This window comes from Canis lupus, chromosome 7 (assembly GCF_048164855.1).
Source record: "Canis lupus baileyi chromosome 7, mCanLup2.hap1, whole genome shotgun sequence".
In the NCBI taxonomy this organism is placed as follows: domain Eukaryota; kingdom Metazoa; phylum Chordata; class Mammalia; order Carnivora; family Canidae; genus Canis; species Canis lupus.
In genome coordinates, this window is record NC_132844.1 from 11,144,737 (window position 1) to 11,168,756 (window position 24,020).

Consider the following 24,020-nt stretch of genomic DNA (forward strand, 5'->3'; position numbering starts at 1 on the left):
ATGTGTTAACTTTATAGGGGGGAAGAAAATTCCAATTATAAGCAAAGAAAATTATTACCTTTTATCACGCTGTAAAATGCCTGCTTTTGGTATATGAAATGTACGAAGTTTGAAACTTTGGATAAATTGTTCCTTCCTTTTTATTCTCCCAGAAGAGTTGTCTACAGTGGAATTTATAGAGCCTAGAGTGGATTTATGTAATTAGCTTGGTTGCAAGCCATCCTTCCCATAGGTCAAGCCAATTAAAGGATAACTAAGGGAGACATGGCTCCAAACAGTGGCATATGCCACAGTGGCACGATTGCTCACTGGAGAGGGAAAACAAAGTCACAGGGATTATAACTTTGAAATGAAACGAAATTGGATGTTGAACACTTTGAACTCAAATCCTACCTCCTTTTCTGTTTTTGGTCTCTGTACTTTTATCTGTACTCACTTCTGATGTTGAGCATGTCCTGTTAAGGGTGGGAATGAGAAGGCGGTTTGAATGTTAGTTTTAGTCACTCTATTATTTGCCATATCATGATTTAGATCATCCTCGCTTTCCGAATTTGTTGTTGATGTTCACAAAGGACCCAACTTTGATGCCAACACATATGCCCAGGGTATACTAAGAAGTCTGCTTCCTACCTCTGGCAGAGCATTCAATCAAGATAGTCTGAAGATTAAGCAAAAAACGTAAATAAAGTGTAAAAATAGTATATAAAAAAGCAGTTGGAATGAATAATGTTAGTAAATAAATACAAATGACTTCTTCACAGATTTCCTTTACATATTTAGGGTAAACAGGAGAGAGTTCTAGCAATAAGAAAAATAAATGGAGGTAAGGTGTTACTCATAACCAAACTCTTAGACTGTGTCAATTAATGGCTTTCAAGTTAGTGTCCAAAGTATAAATTGACAGACTCACAAATGCATAGATGTTTGTTACTTAATTAAAAGTCCATCAAGTACTACCTCAGGATTAACTTGAGGTTGCAAAACAATTTGCCATCAACTCTGATGGGATTTAAATTCATTCTGCATTTGGTTCCCTTGGTTCTGTTCCTCCGATCACTTTAAGAACCAAATTGTAAAACTTAAGCTTAAAAACCTAGAAAACTGAGCTGTTTAAAGTCCTCTTTAAAAGATTTTGCATTTCATCAAAAATAGCTGATTTGAAAAACTATGCATAGAATACTGGAGACCTTTTACTTCTATCTTTGCTACTAACTTGCTGCATGATTTTAAACACATCTTTTACTTATCTGTGCCTCAGTTTCCTCATTTGCTAAGAGATAGGGTCTAGGGATGGGTGAACTAGATGATCTCTGAGGTTCCTTTCTACTTTGAAAATTTTCTGACTCTATTTTTATCAATCAGATACTACTCTGCAAAACAAAATAGTCAAGGTTGAAATTAGGTGAAATTATTTAATGAAGTGCAAATAACTGGGAAGGACAAAATGAGTTTCTTAGACCACAAATAATGGACTTAGGTATATTATGACATGTGGTATGCTACATCTCCCTCAATTTTCTTCATTGAGAGGTAAGCGGGAAGTCTCCCAATCCCTTCATCCTCATTCCTTCTTTCTTTAAATACCTTTATTTTCTCATTTGCCATTGCCTGACTAATTTGCATCATATGGGTGTTGTTTTTTAGGAGCCTAGATTCAAAAGACTTTTTCTGTGTGGAATCACATTTGATTTCACCTTAGACATTTGTTAATCCCTAGTAATATCAGTTTAAACACACGTGGGCGCACACACATACAAATTCTTATTTAAATACTACTCTTATGCTGACAGGCTAAGTCTCATTGAGGAATGTAGCACTTGCTGTGAAAAATGCCTATAAATAATTCTTATTTTTCAAATATGCCATGGTTGAATTGATAAATACTTCAGGTAACATACACTTTTACTGTTCTACTTTATTTACATCTTGCAGATTTTCACTATAGAGATAGGTCATGCACTGGCTATTTTATTTCCTTTTAAAAATCTATAAACAAGCATTCTTCTTGAGCTTCCATCTGACTGTACACAAAAATTTTAGCTTGTCTGTAAAGGCTCCGTACATAGGCTGAACAATACCCTTACAATTATTTCCTTTAAGATGCCACCAGCCAAACTAGAACTGGTAACAGATATATTGTAGCAGAATTATCATTTCATTTTTTTTTAAATAAAGGTGGGTGTGTGAGGCTGCTGTCACGTCTCTATATTTACAGTGAAAAGTCAATTCTAAGCAGTTTGTGTTGAAAATGACAGCATTTCTGTCAAGCTCCACATCAGCTGCTGCTAGCTGGAGTCAGAATTATCATCCTTCACTGGGCTGTCTTGCTTTATGATATCAATTAGCAAACAATCTGTTTTGTTGGCACATGATACAACTAGGATGCAAAACAGAGTGACTGTGAAGCAAAACATTTTCCAGGGAGAAGGCTGTTCTGCCCAAGCATGAGGAGGGGGAAATGATACCGTTCTTCTTCTGGGAGGCTTTCTTTAATTTGCCACCAATGTCAGTTTATTGACACTAATACAATGTAGTAATAGTGTTAGGTTGGCTGTTCTTATTTTTCCCGATGGCGTTAATATTCGGTTTTTAAGAATTTACAGCTATTAATTCTCTTTTTAGCTTTCAGTTGTTCTAGAATTTATAGCCAAACCCCTACTTACACTGTAGAAAAAAAATAAAATTAAAAACAAAACAAAACAAAACAAAAAAAACCCACTAACACTACACTTCACATAAAACAGAAGAGAAGGTACACTAGAGGGCACTAGTAAGCTATACTTATATTTATTTATTTATTTATTTTCATTTACCATTATAATTTGCATGTCTTTGGGGATGCTTTCCCTGCTTAATCTGATCTATTTGAAACTACTCATTTTTCTTTCTTTGTTGCTCTTTAAAAAAAAAAAAAAAGACCAATAAGCTTATTTAGTAGTTTTCATTGACCAGGAAAGTTCTAGACCTTTAGGTTCATTATTTTGATAAGCTTTATCCCATATGGATTGTCTGGGTGGCCTTTATACCTTTATTGAAACCTTGCAATCTTGTCCTCTGACATTTCTGATGTTTTTTGAAAGAGCATCTCCACAGCTGCAAGTAATTGCTACTTAAGCCCAATTGTATGGTCTTTGAGATATACACAAGTCACTCCTGGGTATTTCTTTTAAGTCACATTTAAACCCCAGTCTCCAGAGGCGAAAGGCAAGATATTTAAGTAATCTGCCACCTGGCTCATTCTAATGTGATTGGTGGAGAAGACAAATTCATCTTCCGAAGAATATACAAAAACAATTTTTCTTAAAAGGTCAAATGAAATTTATGCTTCATGCTCAAAACTTTGGCATTTCAATTAACTTTTAAAAGTCACAAACAATATAGTGAACTCCAAGATATGCTTAAAGAGAAAATATGTTGTACTTATTAAACAAAATAAACCAAAATTAATGACTTCTTTAGAATATGTTGGTCTTGTTTCTTTTATTAAATAAGATTTTTTGAAAAGTGTCTAAGTTCTGTGATAGTGGGAATACTCCTTAATCTGTTGTGTTACCAGGGTACTTTTACTCTTTTAGTTTCCTTCTCTTTTGAAATATTGCTTTTTGAAATCATGAGTAAAAAGATGAAACAGTTATTTCACAAGTACACACCATATAAAGAACTAGGATAATTACAATGTTAATAGAAAGGGTTACAGCAGTATTTATTCAGTAGGATACAATTAAAACCTTGATCGTAGTCCAAATCCAATTTGTTGAAATCTAATATTTTATAGTAAAATACATTTTTAGGATTTCTGCTTTCGAAGAATCAGTCCCATTTCTAAACTACAAAAATACCAAGACTTCTCATGTAACATGTATTTTTATAATGTACATATACCATCTTTCCTAAAGCATAATAGATTGGGGGCCACCTCAAAATAGGACTAAAGAAATTCATCTTGAATCTTATATCATCCTGAGATGTTCTATTGCAAATAATGAATCCATCATTTTACTCTCTATCTCCTATCCACAGACATGCTATGTGTCATTACCATGACCATCTTGTCTGTTGTTGAAATAATTTTTAAGGTTTGATTGGGAGATTTTTTCCAGTTTGAGGGTAAGAAGGGGAGAAACCTATCAGAGGTCAGGACTCAGCTGCTGGCATTGTTTTTCCCCTTCCCTGTGCTAGTAGTTATTTTCCAGTCTGTTGTCTTTATGGCCATCAGGTTAAAAAGTCATTAAAAATATAGACTCCTCATGTATTAGATCAGATGGGATTAAAAATGAATAATTTCATCCAAGTCATGCTAGTAGGCAATTGAAGAAGTCTAAGACTTAAAACTAAATCTGTTGTGGCTTTAAGTCTAAGACTCTGCTTGCTGTGTAGAAGTCAAAATCTCCCCACCCAGATGCATAGCTACAGATGTTTATTAATTTCCTGTCTGTAGCTTTTGATTAATTATTATAATGATTTAAGATTATTAAAGGAAGTCAGCTTATATTCAATATAGAGATGACTAAAATTACTCTCAAATAAAAATACATAAAGCTTTTAACTTCTCCTTAGTAAGAAAATACACCTATTTATACAAACATGTTGTAAGAAGAGACTGTCTCCCTCTTTTTCCGGCCTTTTGAAAATTAGCAACAACACAGAGTTGAGTGTTACATTGGCAAATACAAACAAAACACTCTTGATTGCTAGAAGTACTTGATGTCCTGAGATGTTTTGTTGTCCTAGTAGGAAGGATTTCATTTAAAACACTGCATGGGGTCATATGCTTTGCTTTAAAATTGATTTATGGCACTTCCAACTGAAGGACAAATACTACTCTTAATACTAAGACAAACATGACTTTAATAAATCTATTTTTTGTAAAGTCACAAAATTGTTTAGCATTTTGAGTATGCTGTCATGATCAGTTCTATTTTCATGAAAAAGACTCATAATTAATATTAAATGCATGCATTTATTTAAGTCATTTTGATCATTTGTTTTCTGTACTGCAACCATATTTCATGCTGTCTCAATTTTTTTGTAAAGTATAATATATAGAAAGACTTTATCACTATTACAGTATAGTAAATCCAATTAGAAGTACTGCAAAAACGGTTGCAGTTTTCACATGACTATACTAAAAAATTTTTAGAGCTCGCCAATTATATTGACACGGCAGGCACACATTTGGAAATTAAAATCATATGTAAAAGGCTATATTAACCAATGGGAAACTTTGTATTATCATATTTTTTACATTATAAACTAAAACAAATTTCCAAAGGATACACGTTGGGTGTATTTATTTCTTTAGGAAACATCCTGTTCCAAATAATACATTGTTAAATTTTTGCAGAAAACATGACCCTGCGAAAGTCCAATCCATAGACTCCATATAGGTATTGGTATATGGAAAAGCAAACATCCATATCTTGTTGCAATGTAAACAATATGTCCAATTTGGAGATTACATGCATCATCCATTTAACTTGGTTCCAGTTCTACAGGCTGTTCTAAAGCCACTGTACGATGATGTGAGAATATGCTGCTGTGATTTGTGACAGGTGCGAGAAGTTGAATTCTGCATTACCTCTTAAATTCTCCAAGAGCATATCAACATGACATTGTGCCTCCAATTCAATAGATTTAATATTCAGAAACATTTTTATATTAGACATGGTTTCCAGACATTGTTACTAAGGGCTGTATAGGAAAAAATTTCCCGTGGTCCCAAGGTGGAAAGAAGGAAAAAAGGAAGGAAGAAAGGAAGAAAAGAACCTTTAATGAGTAGCCTCTGATAGTCACTGTGATATCCATTTTTACACTTTAGCTTCCCTATTCAAAGTATTTGAAAGGAGACAATGGAGACATTGCAGCCCCAAGGGAAGAGATAGAAGTGCTTGCGCATGAGATATTTAAATAGAGTATGCTTTGTGTAAGGCTGACTGGGTCTATTGGTCATCATGAAAATGCATTGCAAGTGTAGAGTTAAAAGTCTTCTTTTTTAAGGCATAATAATGTGGTAGATATGTTTGTGTGTATGCTCACACAGGAAGTTGTGCAAGTGTGTGTGTGTTTGTGTGTGTGTGTGTGTGTGTGGTGGGGGGAAGTGGTAAGGATTGGAGATGAAATTATTTGATCATGAAATTCTTTTTTTTTTTTTTTTAAGATTTTATTTATTCATGAGAGACACACAGAGAGAGAGGCAGAGACACAGGCAGAAGGAGAAGCAGGCTCCTCGCAGGGAGCCTGATGCAGGACTTGATCCCCAAACTGGGATAACGCCCTGAGCTGAAGGCAGATGCTCAACCACTGAACCACCCAGTTGCCCCTGATCATGAAATTCTAAACTGAGTTAGCAAGTTGATGAATTGCTGGTTTTATTCATCTGTCAGATCATTTAAGCTTTAGGGAAAAGTCTATGATCTTGTGTTGGAAAGCCCTGATACCACCCTCAGGTTTGATGATTTGCTGGAAGGACTTAAAAAATTTAGATAAGCTGCTATATTCATGGTTATGGTTTACTGCAAGCAAATGGAAGCAGATTAAAATCCACAAGGAAAACGGTGCATAGGGCAGAGTTCAAGAACGAACAGTTGTGGTTTCCCAGTGGAGACACATGGACAGTGCTTATTTCTCCTAGCCATAATGTGTGACAACATATGCAATGTGTTGCCAACCAGGAAGCTCATCCAAGCCTTGATACCCTTGGTTTTGACTGGAGGTCAGTCACATAGGTATGGAATGCCTACGTGACTGATTTTAGCTACACAGTCTCCAGTACCCCCTCCCAAAGGTTAAATTGATGACCCAAGTGAACAAAAACATCATTAGCATTAACTACCTGGTGTGATCCAAGGCCCAAGGTGCACAAAGGCAGTCTTATTGGGCAGGTTATTTGACAGGTTTAGGGGTTATCGCCAAAGAGTAGCTCAAGAACCTGTCCTGAAAACTTTTGAAATGTGCAAGTATGGGCCCCAGCCCTGCTGAGTATTAACTCAGCTATAGAACTTAGATGCTACAATTATTTCCTGAATTTTGTCACCTACTGCAAGAAAGTCAATGCAGTACATTATCTAATGTTGAAAACCTACTTTTCTTCATTCAAAAATTTAAGATCATAGTCCTTGGTCATTTTTTTTTTTTTTTAAAGAGGGCATGCAAGATAAAATGAGGTCTGATACAAAATTGAGATCAAAACTTAGCTTGTCAGGCAAATATTGAATATGGATAAGATTTAAGGTGCAAGTCATCATTCAGAGGTTACCTAGAGGAGAACACCATCTGACTGCAGCCCAAGAATTAAGCAGAAACCTTGGAACTAAGGTTTGTTGAATGCAAGCATATCTGAGGCCTAGGAAAGTTCTAATGAACAGACAACTAGAACAAGGAACTGGACTTTGCAAAAACTGTGTTACATACATGGGATAAAGAAAGCATGCTTGGTAGATAGGGTAAAGTCTGATGACGAGTCATTAAAATGAGCAGGAGAACAGGTCATTGATTTCCTAATGCTACTGTAACAAATTACCACAAATGTAGTGGCTTAAACCAGTACAAATTTATTATCTTATGATTCTGAAGGTCAGAAGTCCAAAATGAGTCTTATGGGTCTAGAACAAAGGTGAAGGCTAACATACATTCCTTCAGGAGGCTCCAGGAAAGAATCTTTTTACTTCCCTTTATCACCTTCCAGAGCTTACCTGTGATCCTTGGCTCATGGCTACTTCTTCCATCTTCAGAGTGAGATAATCTAACCTCTGCTTCAGTCATCTTATATTTTTTTCTGATTTTGCTGCTCTTGCCTCCCTCTATCTCTTGTTAGAATCCTTGTGATTACACTGAGCCCACTTGAATAACCCAGGATAATTGTTTTCTCCCCCATCTTTCTCCATTCCAAGATCTTTAACATAATCATATCTGGGAGGTCTTTTTGTCATGTCAGGAAACATATTCATAGATTCCAGGGATTAGGACTTGGACATCCTTGGGTGGCTGTCATTCTGTCCTCCATAATAGGTTAAAGGTACCACCAGAAGAGCTGGGGTTGAAGGAAACTTATAATAATGCTGCTTTTCATTATTGGGTAGCCTAGTCAGCTTCTTAGAGAAGATGGCTGCAATCTCATTCACTAGGAGATTGCCAACAGTCAATGGATAGATTATTACCCTCAAAGGCTTAGTAACATTTAACAGCGATTTGATTTTAGATATTTGAGTCAAGAAAAATCAATGGTCAATAATTCAAGAGATACTCCTTATACTAAGGAACTAGTTCAAACTGACAAGTATAAAAAAAAGGACTGATTTAATAATTACCAGTTATTTTGTATTTCTGATATGTCAAATTCACCAAACCAAATACTTAGGTTATCTCACGCGGTCCTCACTACAGCACTTAAAACTAGGTTAGGGGGCTAGTCAATGAAGGAAATGAATTTGAGTGTTCATTAACCTGCCTAGGTGGCTGTAGGAAGCAACCTGGCAGAGACAGGGTGCAATCTGAATTATTTCAAGGCTTTGGCTTTCTCCACTGCAGAATGTCAATACGTTGATTTGCAATGTTGGAGACCTCTTTCCATTGATCAAATTTTTCCATCCATAATTCAGGATATCTCTTTTCTCAATTGCCAGAACAAAACATAAGGGTTATAACTAGGATTATTTTGTTAAGGAAAGAGTTTGATCACTGGGTGGCAAAAAGTCAAGTCCTATCAAAACTTGGTATGAAGGCTGATGAAACATCTCTTCCCTACTACGGAAAACACACCTTCAGTGTTAGAAATCCATGGTCCTGTTTAGAAGCATTAACACCATCTGGTGCAGTGGTAAATTATTTTGATAAACATAGCTTCCTCACGCCCTTCTTTAATACTTTTTGAACTTGAAATAAATGAAACTAAAAAGAAAGCAATGGCAATTTTAGAAAGCAAGTCATTTGGATTCGAGACAGCCTCCCTACACCTTGGATTTTTTTTTTTTATGTCAGTGTGATTATTGACTGTGTAGAAAGCATGTTGAATACCTGACTTGTGCACTTGCTTTCATAATGGAAGTCGAGACAAGGAAAAAAAACAAAAAACACAACTTCACAAGTGTATAAAACTGGAATAGAGACTGACTTGTGGGAAAATAGAAATATTTCTTCTTCCCTTCCATCCCAGATTTTTCCAAAGAGATTTCCTTATTCAGTAACCTGATCAACCCTAGGCTTCAAATGCTTTTCTTAACTATCTCAAGGTGAAGATGAGATGCCAGAAAGAAACTTCCTCCTCATAGGTCTCTGGGTGGGACTTTTAGGTATCACAGCAGGAATCTATCACATGAATTCATCCTGTGGAACAAACTAGATGCAATTTTAGGTATTTTCTTGAAATCGTTTCTATGAATCTTTTCTTTGAGTGCATCACTAAGTCAAAAATTGAAGAGATATTTTTAGTACTAGTTCATTCTACTCATAACTGTATTATAGCTCTAAGTTCTTGAAGTACAATATAATAAAAATGATGTTGCTCTTGGTCCTTGAAGTTTTGGATTCATTGTATTCAAAGTTTTAACTGTATCTGCCACATATGCCAAGCTCCCCTGAAATTTATCTTTTTAAAAGTCTGAAGCAGTTGTTTTTTTTCCCCTGGTGTTCCAAAAATAGGGCAATATCATCTCTCACCTCATAAATCTGTGGATACATATCTCTCTCAGTCAATGAGCAAACTGCAATGTGCAAAAGAAGGATTTTGTAATCAATGTTAAATTGTTCACAAAGCAACGAAAGCTACTTGATTTTGATTCATTTTTATGTAATTGACCATCTAATGGTTGAAATTGAAATATTCTGAGACCAGCTTGTAGGGACTTAGAGGCCAGTGCTTAACACCGTGAATGATGCAGAGTATCCGGATAAAAGTGTAATTTTTCTTTGTTTAATCAATTTTTTAAATTTTGCATCCAGAGTTTTAAGACTAATTTACTGTTTGCCCTAATACATATATGTATGCCTTTATGTGTATGTGTGTGACACAGCCTCAAATAATTGTCAGCATCAGTAATGGTCTCCGAACTTTGATCAACAGCATTTCTTACACATGTAAGAAGAATATACACCTTATCATAGAAGATATATATTCTTCATATATATAAGAATATACACATATCAAGTATAATTCTTTCATCAGTAGTGTATTCAAATCAATACTAAAGGAGGTGATAGATATGTTTATTACTTTTTGGTGATTACTTTTGGTTTTATGCATATATTCAAATCCATCAAATTATATATATTAAAAATGTGTGGGGTTTTTTGTATATCAATTATATCTCAACAAAGCTGTGAAAAAACAAGATAATCAGATGCAAGAAAGACTAGTATTAATAAAGGGCAATAATTTAATTTCTTTTGTAAAACCATGATATATTTTTGTTAAGTCATTAATCCAGTGCTTAATAGAGAATAAGAGAAAGACATACATTCTGGTAATTACTCATAACAATGTTTTGATATTGTTTAGGAGAGATGGTTTTATGAGAGTTTCTTCAGTTGTATAAAATTTATTTTAGTGTTGTTTGGTAATTAAAAGAGCAGTATCCCATGAAATTTTAATAGCATTTAAGATTCCCAATAATAATTTCCAGTAATGTTAACCTGGTTGTGCTATACAATATTGTGCTGTATAATACAGAAAAAAAAATACTACTTACAAATGAAAATAATGTTTGCATGAATTGTAACTCAAATGCACAGATTGTGGGGATTCCATTATGATGACATTGCTCAGTCTTTTTAAACAAACCCAGATGATTGGATATCTTCAAAGAGAGTGCTAGCTGACCGTCAGTTTCATTTCTTCTGTTTGGGAATTTAGCTAGATTAAATTTCCCAGCCACCTTTGTGGGCTTAGTGTCTTGACGCCAACTTCCATCCAGCCCAGAGTGTGGCTCACTTTGAGGGTTGGCCTGTATGAATCTCCCATATTAGATCTTTTATGATCTTTTCTTGCTGCCTAGAATGAAGAGGGCCTCATGGTAAACTTGAGGGCTGAGTGTTGCCATAAAATAGAAGGATTTCTTCCCTAAATCACTTCTGCAAAGAAAGCTACTTAAAAAAGCTGTACAACAAAGAACACTCATTCTACTGTTAGGTTAGTGAGGGAAGAAGGGGAATAGTTATGTTAAGCCACTAAAATTTCAGAGTTTATCTGCCAAAGAAGCTAGTGTTACCTTAATCACTTTTGATACTATGCTTAGTAATTATTTCATTCCATACCTGAAAAAAGGAGGCAAGTTTATTGGATGCTTTTTCACCTGCTCTATAGCAAACAAAAAATATTTATTTTAAACAAAGAAAACCAGAAATAATGAGGAAGGTGTCTGGTTATTCCAGCAGAAAAACAAGTGGTATGGGTATCTGTCAGTTGGTGGTAGGGTTTTCTCCATTCAGGCATTCTTTCGTTCCAAGTGAAATCTGTATTAATTTTCCACAAACATTAATGTGCTGGGCTTATAACCGTCTGTATTTAATGGGGCCTAAAGCAAATTTAAATAATCTTACTTTGCCAGTCTTCTTATTTGTAGCTTGCAATGTCAGGATGGATTTGCCCTCAGAATGGATTAAAGAAGAAATGTGAAAATAAAATAAGTGGCAGGACTCAGAACCTTTTTCTGTGCATTTTAGTAGTGGCATTAGCACAAATTTTTTTTTTTTTAAAGTGCATTCCTGTCTTAAAATTAGCTTTATGTTAGGCTGTAAAATATGTACAATGTAAGTTATATCCTATATATGAAAACAGGGCATAAAAGAAAGACTCTGCATGGGGCACCTGGGTGGCAAAACCCATTAAATGTTGGACTGTTTTTGGCTCAGGCTGTTGAGATCGAGCTCTGAGTCAGGCTCTGTGCTTGTGTTTCTCTTTCCTTTTTTCTCTGGCTCCCTTTTCTAAAATAAAGAAATGAATCTTTAAAAAAAAAATAAAACTAAGACTATGCATAATAATCTAATAATTATAGACTTTATCTATTTATTTTATCCCGTGATCTCTAGATAGTGATGAGGAAATTTTAAAAACCCAAAAAAGAAAAAAGAAAAAAAAAAAACCTTCTGAGATGATCAGAGATCTCTACATGGGAGGTAGTTTCCTTGTGTAATAGCTGAAGAATCTTTTCTTTTTTGAAAAATTTTATTTAAATTCAGTTAATTAACATATACTGCATTATATATTTCAGAGGTAGAGGGCGGTGATTAATCCATCTTATGTGACACCCAGTGCTCATTACATCACGTGCCCTCCTCAATGTCCATCATCCAGTTTACCCTATCTCCTTATTCCCCTCCCCACCAGCGACCCTCAGTTTGTTTTCTGTGATTAAGAGTCTTTTATGGTTAATGATTCTTAGCATCTAATTCCTTTCAACTCTACATACACACTTCTGGTATTGGACTCAAACATTCAGGCATTAGCAAGCAAAATCTAGAATTTCGAGGTGTGCAGGGTAGCAGAATCTATGTTCACAGATGCGGTTATGTACAGAGTTCAAGTTTGCCATGAATAAGTCAGTTTTGAAATGTGCAGCAAGATACAGTGAGTCCAGATTTAGGTGTAAGAAATAGATCCTGTCAGAGCACATCTGCCCCTGATATCTTGGGTCTACTATGGCATCAGAGTTTCCTCTTTCTGATAAATACATAATATGATGCGGCCCAGATTATGTCAGCACAAATTATTATAAATGAGGGCAGGGTTCTGAAAATTTGTCTGGGGGTATCAAAAAAAGGTAAAATCAGAATTTTATCCTTCGATACTCCAATAGACATCTCAGGGATCGGTATCTAATGACCCTAATTCTACTTTTGGTTGGTAACACTATAGACATATTAAAACCATGTAGACTACTGGTTTGTGAACAGGTCTGCAGATTAGAATCACTTGGGGACCTTTTAATGCTCCTAAAGCACAGGTTACAGCCTAGGAAATTTAAATCACAATATCGGGGCCTGTGATCAGGTGAATCTATTCAGCAGACAGGTTTGGGAACCTCCCACAGGCATTTTAGAATTTAATAATAGGTTTCCATGCCAACTTCTTAATAGAGGTTCTAAGCAACTTGGAGATATATATATGTATATATATGGATATTCACTTAACTAAATAGCAGTATTTTAATTCAAAGGTACTAGAAGTTATACATATTTAATGTAGCAAACATAGTAAACATAAAAAACATAAAAAATAAGTTAATTATAGTCTTGCCAACCAAAGATAATCACTGTAAATAGTTAGATTTTCTTCTAGATATTTCCAATCAATCTAAATACTAATAAGGATGAGTGTATATGTATGTTTGTGTTTGTGTGGGGGGGTATAACAAAGACTGTCATCCTGTTTATACTGTTTTACAGACTTTTTCTCTAACTATATATAGAATCAGGAAAATGTTTTAAATGTTGCTTTTTGTGTGGCCTTATTCTATATTCCTTTCCAAAAGCTCTTCTGGACCATAGTACCATTTCCTTTTCTATAATTCCTTTTATCTCACCCTTAAAGAACTTTGTCTTGGCTAAAGAAGCGTGACACCATTTCAGGTGAATTTTCACATGTGTGTTTGCATAAATATGAAAAATGTCTATTTCCCTCTCATTTCAGGTGACTTTCATGTTTGTTTGTGTAAGTGAAACTGGATAATTTCATCTTAAATTACAGCTTTAGCAAGGAAGTGTTCCTGAACTTAGCTGCATTGGAATCACCTGTTGAGATAGTTAAGCTTCTATGCAAGGCCCCACCTCACATTTCTGATTCTCTTGGTTCAACAGGTTGTGGTGGGGAGGGTGTTTGGGTCCTGGTGGTTTGCATTTCTAACACTGCCAGGTAATGTCTGTGCCACCAATGAGGGAACCACAGTTTTAGAAGCATTTTAGGAAAAGCCTCTTCTTTTTCTTACTCCTGGGTTTTTATCTGTCTCTATGTATTACATATAAGTAGTTTAATTTGATGCTGGTTTTATTAATACCATCTTTGATTAGAAATTCCTAAATACTTCCTGGAATTATTCGACTTCACCAAAATTGACTTAGCCCAGGAACTTGACTTTTTTATTTTTTTAAATTTTATTTATTTATTTGAGAGAGAGCATGTATGTGCATGTATGCACACATGAGGGGGTTGGGGGGTGGGGCTGCTGATCCCAGGCTCCATCCCAAGAGGGCGAGGTCATGACACCCCTGAAGGCAGACACTTAACCGACTGAGCCATCCAGGAGTCCAAGAGCTTGACTTTTATTTATTTATTTATTTTTTAAAAATATTTATTTATTTATTCATGAGAGACACAGACTGAGAGAGAGAGAGGCAGAGACATAGGCAGAGGGAAAAACAGGCTCCTCACAGGGAGCCTGATGTGGGACTTGATCCTGGATCCCAGGATCATGACCTGAGCTGAAGGCAAGCGCCCAACCCCTGAGCCACCCAGGCTGCCCAAGAGCTTGACTTTTAGCAATAATTCAAAGTTGCTGATATTTTATCTTAAAAATTGATAAACTAAAGCCTCCTCATATGTCCAATGGGCACATTCAGGTAACTCAACTTTCTTCGTCTTGACAGAAGAAAAATGATATTCCTGCCATCCAAATTCTGAGGGATATATTTACCATAACTTTGAGATCTCAAGCAAAAAAGCAGCTCTTGTAACAGGTATGGCAAAATATTTGTGTTATCACAGTGTTTTTGTGCACCCAGCCGGGAAAAGCAAATTCCTGCAAATTTGCAGATTCAAGATGTGTTGCGTTTGCCTTCCGATGCAGTTTTTTAAAAATCTTTTTTTCTTTTCAAGTGTTAATTCCTCCAGTAGAGATAATCTGTTCTCTTTCATGTCTCCTCCTTGGGCAATACGTTTCGAGGATTAATATAATATGGGTAACATGCCTGTGTGTCTTGCCTAATTCAAAATGCTGAGGGTATTATTTCTGGTTTAGGGAGTTTGGAGAAATTTATATCTAGGAGGTTTGGAATGCTCAGTTATCAGAGAAGTATTGCTGCATGTCTGGACCTGGCAGTTTGCCCATATTCCTAGCAGGTCATTAATAAAGGCTACAATTGCTCCTACATTTAGATTTTCTTCTACACTGACTCAGCAGTTGCAGCTGTCATCTTACACTGTCATGGATCATTAAGAAGCTTCACCTGGCATACTTTTAAAAGATGTTCTAGTCCTTTAGGTTAGAGCTGTTTTTCTACCCCAACTCACCTTTCAAACTGGGTTTTGTTTTGTTTTGTTTTAAACAGATATCTGGGGGAAAATGTTTAATAAACAGCTCAGAATACAGAAACTAATGGTTTCAACTTCAGTTCCTTTGCGACTTAAAAATCAAGTGTTTATTTAGAAAATGCCTTCAGCGAGAGTACAGTTTGGGATTTATTTTATGTCACAGATTAAATTATTGCTTGCTTACTTCCTTTACTTGAAATGCATAATTAATATTTCACAGCAAGTTTAGATTAGTCGTTACATTTTCTTCTTTACTTAATTTTCAAAGTCACTTAAAGCCATCTGAGCCCTAGAATTTTTACATCACAAACCATAAATCAAGTTAGATGTTGGAGTCAGGGAGCTCTAATGCTACATTTAAATCCAAAGCCATGGTAAAACTACAGTTTATCTAGCTATGTTACAGGCTGTTGCCCAACAATAAATAACCTCAAAAATTTCACAGCTTTTTTTTTTGTTGTTAAACAGTTACAATTCAAGAATTGGATAGTACTGCAACAAATTAATGATAAAAAGTATTAAAAAAAAATAGGGACACTCTACTCTTGCTACTTCCATTATAAAATATTGTGGTTTGAGGCTTTATAGTAGAATTTTAAGACCATAAATTCTTCAAAAATTATTTTATTAGCACTACCTTGAGGACATTCATTTTAGGAGTTTTTTTTTTTTTTTTTAAAGCATTACAATATCTCTTTGTGAGGAGGGAAAGTTATAATGCTTCCATCTGACACTGGAGAAATATTATGATCTAAAAACCATAAATCTTCCTATGGGTGATTGGTATAGGGTTAAATATAAAAATATTGAAACAGAGACCTTTACAAGGTACCTTGAATCATTAGAATAATAAATGAACAATTAATTATATAATTGCATTTTAAGGAAGTTTTGTTTTCCCTTTTTTTAAATTTAAAAGTAGCAAAGCAAATTAAAAACAAAACAATGTAAAAAAAATAAAGTTAATATTCAAACCATAATTGAGAAAATGTGCAGGGTTTGCATCCTTAGAGAGAGACCAGCAGGACATTTAAGCATATGCTAGCTCTCAAGTCACACAGATGCATGGATCCTTGATTCAGTCACTTAATTGCTGTGTTACATCAGGCAACTTATTTGCCTTCTCTAAGCCACAATTTTCTCCACTTTTGAACCACAATAACAATGAGGTTAATAAGACCTAATTCTTATTATCTTGAAGTAATATATGTAAGTAATAACAGTAACTCTATTGGGATTAAGTGAATTGATGTATGTACAACACCTCCCCCTGGCTGTTGATCCATGCAGGATTTGTACGTGTTTGATGTGTGCCATCTAAATATATGTACAAGAAAAGATACCTTATTCACTTAAATGATATCCCCAGCACTTAAATCATGCATGATATACAGTATATGCTCCATAACACGTAATGGGGGTGTGTGTGACAGAGGCATTTCTAAGATGTGTTGAGCCAGTGAGTGTCCCGAGCTATTGCTGAGAAACAACTAAGAGAAAATTCAGAAGAGATTCTTATGTAGGGTTGGTTGCTTGATTTAGCAAATAAAAATACAGGAGCCAGTGAAATTTTTTCAGATAGACAAAACAAATTTTTAAGTATGTGTCCCAAAAATATGTAATACACTAAAAAAAGCTTTCATTTATCTGAAATTAAAATTAAGCTGCATATCCTATATTTGTATATGGAAGCCCTAACATGAAGAAAAAGAAGGTCAAACTCTCAGTTGTTAAGAACAAAGTATTTCATGTGTAATCAAATAATAGTAACCCCACACTTAGCACTTAACCAGGTCTTTGCAGTATAGCCACAGTCATGTTGCTTCAATTTCTGGAAAAATGTCAGATTTTTTTTCTTATGATAGGAGCTATGTGATTTCATCCATCTAGAAGGAACCACCCCCAGGTTCCCTTAGGCATCTCAGGCTCCTGGATGCTTCCTTGACCCAGAGCCCCCTTTCCTACTCCCCACCCCAGGTTTATTCTTCTGCTGCCTCAAACAATGGTATTTCTTTCTTTCAGACCACTTACCTCATTTGGGGAGTATAAATTAATTAATGCAATTATATAATTGATATCCATCTCCTCTACTACATTGTACACTTTGTGACAACTCTTTTTGTCTCTATTTTGATACTGTAGAATATAGCATATGGGGTCACATTTTTAAAAAATTATCTTTGAGATTTTTAAAACATTTATTTGACAGGGAGCACGCAGCATACACATAGGAGCACAAGGGGAGGAGACAGAGGGGCAGAGGGAGGGGAAAAGGGAAGGGAGAGGCAGATTCCTTGCTGAGTGCAGAGCCCTACAGGAGGCTTCATCCTAGGACACTGGGATCATGACCTGAATGGAGGTCAAACGCTGAACAGACTGAGCCACCCAGTTGCCCCAGGGCCATAGTTTTAATATCAAACTACTTTACTCTTTGAATGAAGGATGTTCAGTTTTGCGATTAAAGGCTTAGCTCTGGTTACCTGGCATTTCTAGGACCCAATTGCCCCCTCCCTCCCCAGGTCATCATATTCTAATTTTGTGTCCTCAGGACAAGTGTTTAAACTCTCTGAGTCCTTTTTTTTTTTTTTTTTTTTTTCTTCACTTTAAATTGAGGTTAACAATCTTTCATTCTAGTGCTGTTCTGAGGATTAAACCAAATGTTTGCAAAGCATTTTGTGTGGTCCCTGAATTGAGCAAATGTTCAAGAGAAAGTAGCAAGGACAATAAAACAACCATAACTGAGAGGCAAATGTGTAATGGTTATGATTTAAGAGAGAATTTATTTCTGGCTTTGTTGCTCGTAGAAAGAAGGCTTTTATAGGAGGTGAAGCTTCCCCTAGGTTTTGAAGTAGGTGGGGGCTCTGGGAGACAGTCCCTCTGCAAGGAGTAGATGTGATTATTTCAGGTCTTGCTCTGGAACTCAGGGGTAACACCTGGGCTTTCAGAATCTATCTAACCTAACAACTCAAAATATAGTCCATTAACATTACCTGGGAACTTGTTAAAAACTGCAAAATCTTGGGTCCTACATACCCTTGAACTACTGGGTCAAAATCTGGACTTTTTTTTTTTTTTAAGATTTTATTTATTTATTCATGAGAGACAAACACAGAGAGAGAGAGAGGAAGAGGCAGAGATACAGGCAGAGGGAGAAGCAGGCTCCATGCTGGGAGCCCGACGTGGGACTCGATCCCGGGTCTCCAGGATCACGCCCTGGACCAAAGGTGCCACTAAACCACTGAGCCACTCAGGCTGCCCCAAAATCCGGACTTTGATGTGATACTTAGGTGACTTGTGTTTACATTAATGTTCAAGGCAGTGCTCTATGGACAGTGGTTGCCAAATGTGATTGCTGGACCAGCAACAGCAGCATTATTTGGAAACACATGAGAAATGCAAATTTCCAGGCCTACTGTATCAGTCTACTTTGGTTGCTATAATAAAGTACCACAGACTGGGTGGCTTAAGCAATAGGATTTTGTTTCTTGCCTTTTAGGAGGCTAGAAAGTCCAAGATCAAGCTGTCAACAAAGTAGGCATTAGCCTGAGGCCTTTTCTCTTGGCTTACTGGTGGTTGCCATCTCTTCAAGTGCTCTCATAGCCTTGCTTCTTTGTGCTGTGTGTATGGCGGGGGGGGGGGGGGGGGACTATCTGGTATTTTTTTTCATAAGGGCACTGTTCCCACATAATTCCACACCAGACTAGGCCTCGCCCTCAGGACCTCACTGAGCCCTAATTTCTTCCCAAAGACCTCAGCTCCAAATTGTGGGTTAGGTCTTTAATTCCTTAATATAAATTTGGGAGAGATGCACTCAATCCATAATATCTGCCTAACCAAAATCCCTGATGTAGGGCCAAGTTTGGCCCAGTGGTCACCTCCAAGCAATTCTGATGCATATTAACAATTAAACCACTGCCTCAACAGAGTACTCACCTTAGTGTTTCCTTGGTGTTGATGCCAGGGTCTAGTTGAGGCTTTGTGACATTAAAGCATAGCCAAGTTTAAGATCCAGTAATAAGAGATACTTTCTGCCCAGATATATATATTCCAAAGTATTTCATGGATTTATCTTAGAGCAGTAGAGAATTATCTAGATATCAACAATCAGTAGTCATTCATCAAGTATTGATGATACCATGTGTCCTGTATAAGTAGTGATTGCAGTAGCCATGTCACTGTGTCATTTGTTGAGAGGAGGCACCTCAAATATTTAGGAATCTCTACATATTTAGCATTCACGTTGCATGATTAATTTCTTATGTCTGAGTGAGAAGTTCTATCATCCTTGTATTTGAAAGACTTGTTTTGACCTGTGGTATAATTGATTCCTTTCAAAAGCTATGCATTTTAGAAGTGGGTCCTGCTGAGTTTAAAGAAAAATGCATGTGGGATCACAATTGCCTGAGGTAATTTCTACCTTAGATGTAGTTTTGTGCAGTGTTTTAACTCTATACAAACAAAAATATCAAAACTGATCTCTTATACTTTTTTAATTGAAAATAAATAAGCTTCCAGTGCAGACTTTCTGTATTCATCTTTCCGATGTCATCACTTAAAATCATAAAAATCACATGGATGGCTTTGATATAGGCACAAAATAGCAGCAGAAATAGTAAATGCTGAAGAGAAGTGGTCTAGAGCCTGTATTCATGCTTTCATATATCATTCGTTCTTTCTGAGTTCTCAGAAAACAATGAGAAGAAATATCCGTGTGCCCCCTTTTCTGATAAGAAGGCAAAGCAAAGCATGATTAATGTTATAGAAATCTTTGTTATGAAGGTAATTCTTGTCATGAGAGCTAGAGACTTTGTAAGAATGTTTCAGGAGCAACCTTATTTCCCTCCTCTCCCGTCCCTTCTCTTGACTTGGGCTATTGGCATGTGTGATAGATAGCTGGAGTGTAAAGTGTTTTCAGGAACCCTGCTTGATATAGACCAATGTCATATAACCAATATGAATCCTGCTGTGAGTGAATTGTTTGTCTGCAAGACCTCTTACTCTGTGGTTCCCATTTCATTTTGGATTCCTACTTGTGTTTGTTTAAAGTTACTGCCACCTCTGTGATTGTGTATACATCTCATGCAGTCAGCTGTAGCCCAGCTGAAAGAAATACAGGGCCATCTCTGTACTTTAGTAGATATCTGTGTTCTTACGAGTTAGGACCAACGGATTTCTAGCTTCAGATGTGAACATTCTTGGAAACTAATGTAGAAACCACAAAAAGCTTAGTTAACACACATTAAAATCAAGTCTATTACCTGAGCCCTCACTAGATACACACATATGGTATTGGGTTTTATTCGGTTTTCTGTCCTCAATGTTAGATTGAGGGTTAGATAAGAAGCTGGTCCATGAATTGACCAAGCAATTGCCAGGATAAAGCAGAAGAAGAGGTCTGGTGAAAATCCTGGCCCTGGGACAACAATAAGGTTGAGTAAGACAAATTCAGCCAAGCCGGCATGAAAGTGAGCCTAGTGCAAGATTCAGAAGACTAGCTATGGAGAAAGATGGGCAGAATGGATGGACTGAACTCTATGGCGAACAGCCTCAGGGGCTCAAAAGTATGAGTTTGTTCATAATGTCTGCTGACTCGACTGCTTTCTCCTAATTCTGAACATCTCAGACATCTGGAGCCAACATTCAGGGTCCTATCCTTCCTATTTATTCTGGGATGTAGTTGTGTTATTTGGAAGCAGTTTTATCCTTTTGGGTTATACTTTTATAATTTGTTAGGAGGATCTGGAGCAGTGCTACAGTGCTGAGCAGTGCTCAGTCTGGGGCTAATTTTTTTTCATCTCTAGAGGTGAGACCTTCCTGAGTACCATACCCAGTGACCTGTGACTAATGAGCCTTGCCGTTAGAAACATGCAGTATTCCTAGCCTTGTGTGACTGCTGGACACTATTCCCTCTAATCATTTGAGATGCTTCTTTCTGTGGCCTCATGTTGATTCCATGTGAGAGGACATATATCATGATCAGTACTCTGATAAATACTGAGAATGGTGGTTCTATGAACCCTGGTCACCTTGGTTTCCTCCACTCCATGTCTCCTCAAGTGAGAGAGTCTGCTGGACTCCACCTCAGTACCTCCTCCCCTCCAGGGCCTGGAAACTCACTGTAGCCAGCTGGAGCTGTTGCAGTGTTCAGTTCATTTGTTTTCCATCTGTGATGGTTAATTTAAGGTATTAATTTGACTGGGCCAAAAGGTGCCCAGATATCTGACTAAATTTTTTTTTTCCTGGTGTGTCTGTGAGGGTGTTTCTGGATGAAATGAACATTTAGAATTAGGTAGATTCAGCCCAATTATCCTCTTCAATGTGGGTGGGCATCAACCAATCAGTTGAGGGCTTGAATAGAACAAAAAGGTGGAGAAATGTTGAATTCAGTCTCTGCCAGACCTACTCAGCTGTTATATCAACCTCTTGCCCTTACTGCATGCTCCTGATTCTCAAGCCTTCAGACTTGAACAAGAATCTTCACCATTGGCTCCAGGTCTCTCAGGCCTTTGAATACTCCACCACCTTTCCTGGGTCTTCAGCTTGTAGGCAGCAGACGGTGGGGTTTCTTAGCTTCCATAATCATATGAACCAGTACCTTGTAGTAAATTTTCTCTCTCTTTCTCTCTCTCTAGAGGGATAGATTAATAGATATAGCTGTAAATTTAGAGATAGATAGATATATACCCAGACCTACATCCTATTGATTCTGTTTTTCTGGAGAATACTGACGAACAGAATCTCTCAGGAATCACTGTCCTTTCTTGCCCAATAGTGTATTTTTTTTTCCAATAGTGTATTGAAAACTGTTGTTTATATATTTGGTATGATGACTTTTAAGTTAATTATTTTTTTTTTCTTTCAGGTAGGATGTTAACTCAGCCCTAGCTTTTTCACTTGGCCAGAACCAGGAGTCTTATATATGAGCATGCAGACTATTTCCAATATTTTACTTTTACAGATAGTTCCACAGTGAGTACTCTTGTGAGTACATTGTTTTATGTTAGTAGAGCATATCTTCCATGCAAATTTTTAGATGTGGGATTGCTGGGCTAAAGGTAAATGGCTATCTACTTGTGTTAGCCACTGCCAGATTCTCTTCTATTAAATTGTACCAATTTGTAATCCTGTGTTTGAGAGTGCCTATTTTTCTGCAGCTTCACAAACAAAGTATATTGTTAAGCTTTGGAAAGTTTGCCGATATGGGAGGAGACCTTTTATCTCAGAGTTGTTCTAGTTCGTGTTTCTTTATTTTTCCCTCAAGCTGAACAACTATTTGCATGGTTAAGGGTCATTTGTAAATAATTCTCTTTGTGATCTATCATTTTTCTTTTGTCAGGGTTTTCTACATATTGCAGTGAGTATATATTTCCATATGTGGGCTTAAAAATCACGTTATCAACATATCATCATCATCATCATCATCAAAGCTTCCCTGGAATTTTATTAGAATCACATTATCTTGTTTAACGTCACTCACATTTAGGACATTGATAGACGTACAGGTGAAAAGTTAAAAAAACAAAAAACAAAAAAAACTTCTGCTTCACTCATCTTGATATTTCATTGTAACTGTTATAGTTTTGGGGGACATTCTTACACATTTTAATTTTTATCAAACTCTGACATTTTATTGCAATCCAGATCTATTTCCTCTACCTATATTTTTATGCAGTGAAGAACTAGGTAATCGCTTTATAATTTAACAGTGACACCAATGACTAGGCAAAGGACCCACATAATAAAATGGCAAGTACAAAGTGTTGAATTCCTGTTAGTATTGAAAATGAATGGGCTTGTTACCTGCTCTTTTACTGCCCTGATGCTCCTGAAAAGAATGCATTGTGTTGAGAAGTATGTAAAAAAAAAAAAAATGTTTACAAACTCTGCCCCAAAAACAAAATAATTTTAGCTCATTAATATTAGTAGGAGACTTAGACACCTAGCATTCATAAACACCTAGTGTTTTCTTTTTGCCATTTTTGCATTTCTGAAGTTGGAATGGTAATTAAGTTGATGTCAAAAGAAACTACACATTCCCAAGAAAGATGACTATGTTCTGATGTAGTTGTTATTACTTGTACTTGTGACAACTAAAGCAAAACTTTGATTTTACCTTGGCATTATACAGTGTGTCTGAAGAATGCTGAGGACATCCAGGTTGAGAGCATGGGTTATGAAAACAGTGCTGCTCTGTTGCTATGCATACCTGCAGAACAATAAAAGCAAAATGGGACTCTGGGAAGGCTTGTTTGTATAAGATCGCAATTACACTTTTTTACAGGGAACAGGGACATACATCCTTATAGGGGTAAATTATGCCCTTGAGCTAATTTTTTTAAAGTATCATATTAAATGAGATCTTGGATTCAAGGAGATATGCTACATAATTCACAAAAAAATATTTACAGAGCACTTTCTAAATGTCAGGCATTTATTAAGGTACCATTCTCTTGGGCTTTTGTCTATACACGCAGTGAGAAGTCAGAATATAACAAAATTGAAATGTGTAATTATGCCCAAGGGGGCAAAATACATGGGTACACTGAAATATTCAAGTGTCGCAAAGACAGCTCTTCAATTTGTGTTTATCAGTGCCTTAAAAAATAAATCAATTTCACATAAGATAATCAAGAAAATAATAGAATTCTAAAATTATCACAAATTTAAAATAACCTGAAGTGGGATTTGTACTTATTTTTTCCCCAGTTAATGTTAGCCTCCAATGGTAGGTTAGGTCTAGTGCCAAGTATTGTGCTGAGGTAAAAGGGGCCTATTTCTAAGA

The 24,020-nt window shown here is 36.3% G+C and overlaps 1 long non-coding RNA gene across 2 annotated transcripts in view; it reads left to right on the forward strand.

Annotated features, from left to right (window-relative positions):
- The first annotated feature begins 13,060 nt into the window (after window positions 1–13,060).
- Window positions 13,061–24,020, forward strand: part of LOC140636229 (uncharacterized) — a 320,561-nt gene continuing 309,601 nt past the window's right edge. Inside the window, exons 1-3 of one of the 2 annotated variants that reach the window (XR_012033525.1) lie at window positions 13,061–13,148; window positions 14,575–14,664; window positions 22,101–22,322. This is a non-coding gene — a long non-coding RNA (uncharacterized lncRNA). Of the gene's footprint in view, window positions 13,149–14,574; window positions 14,665–22,100; window positions 22,323–24,020 lie in introns of those variants that run through there. The other variant, XR_012033524.1, reaches the window with a different exon arrangement.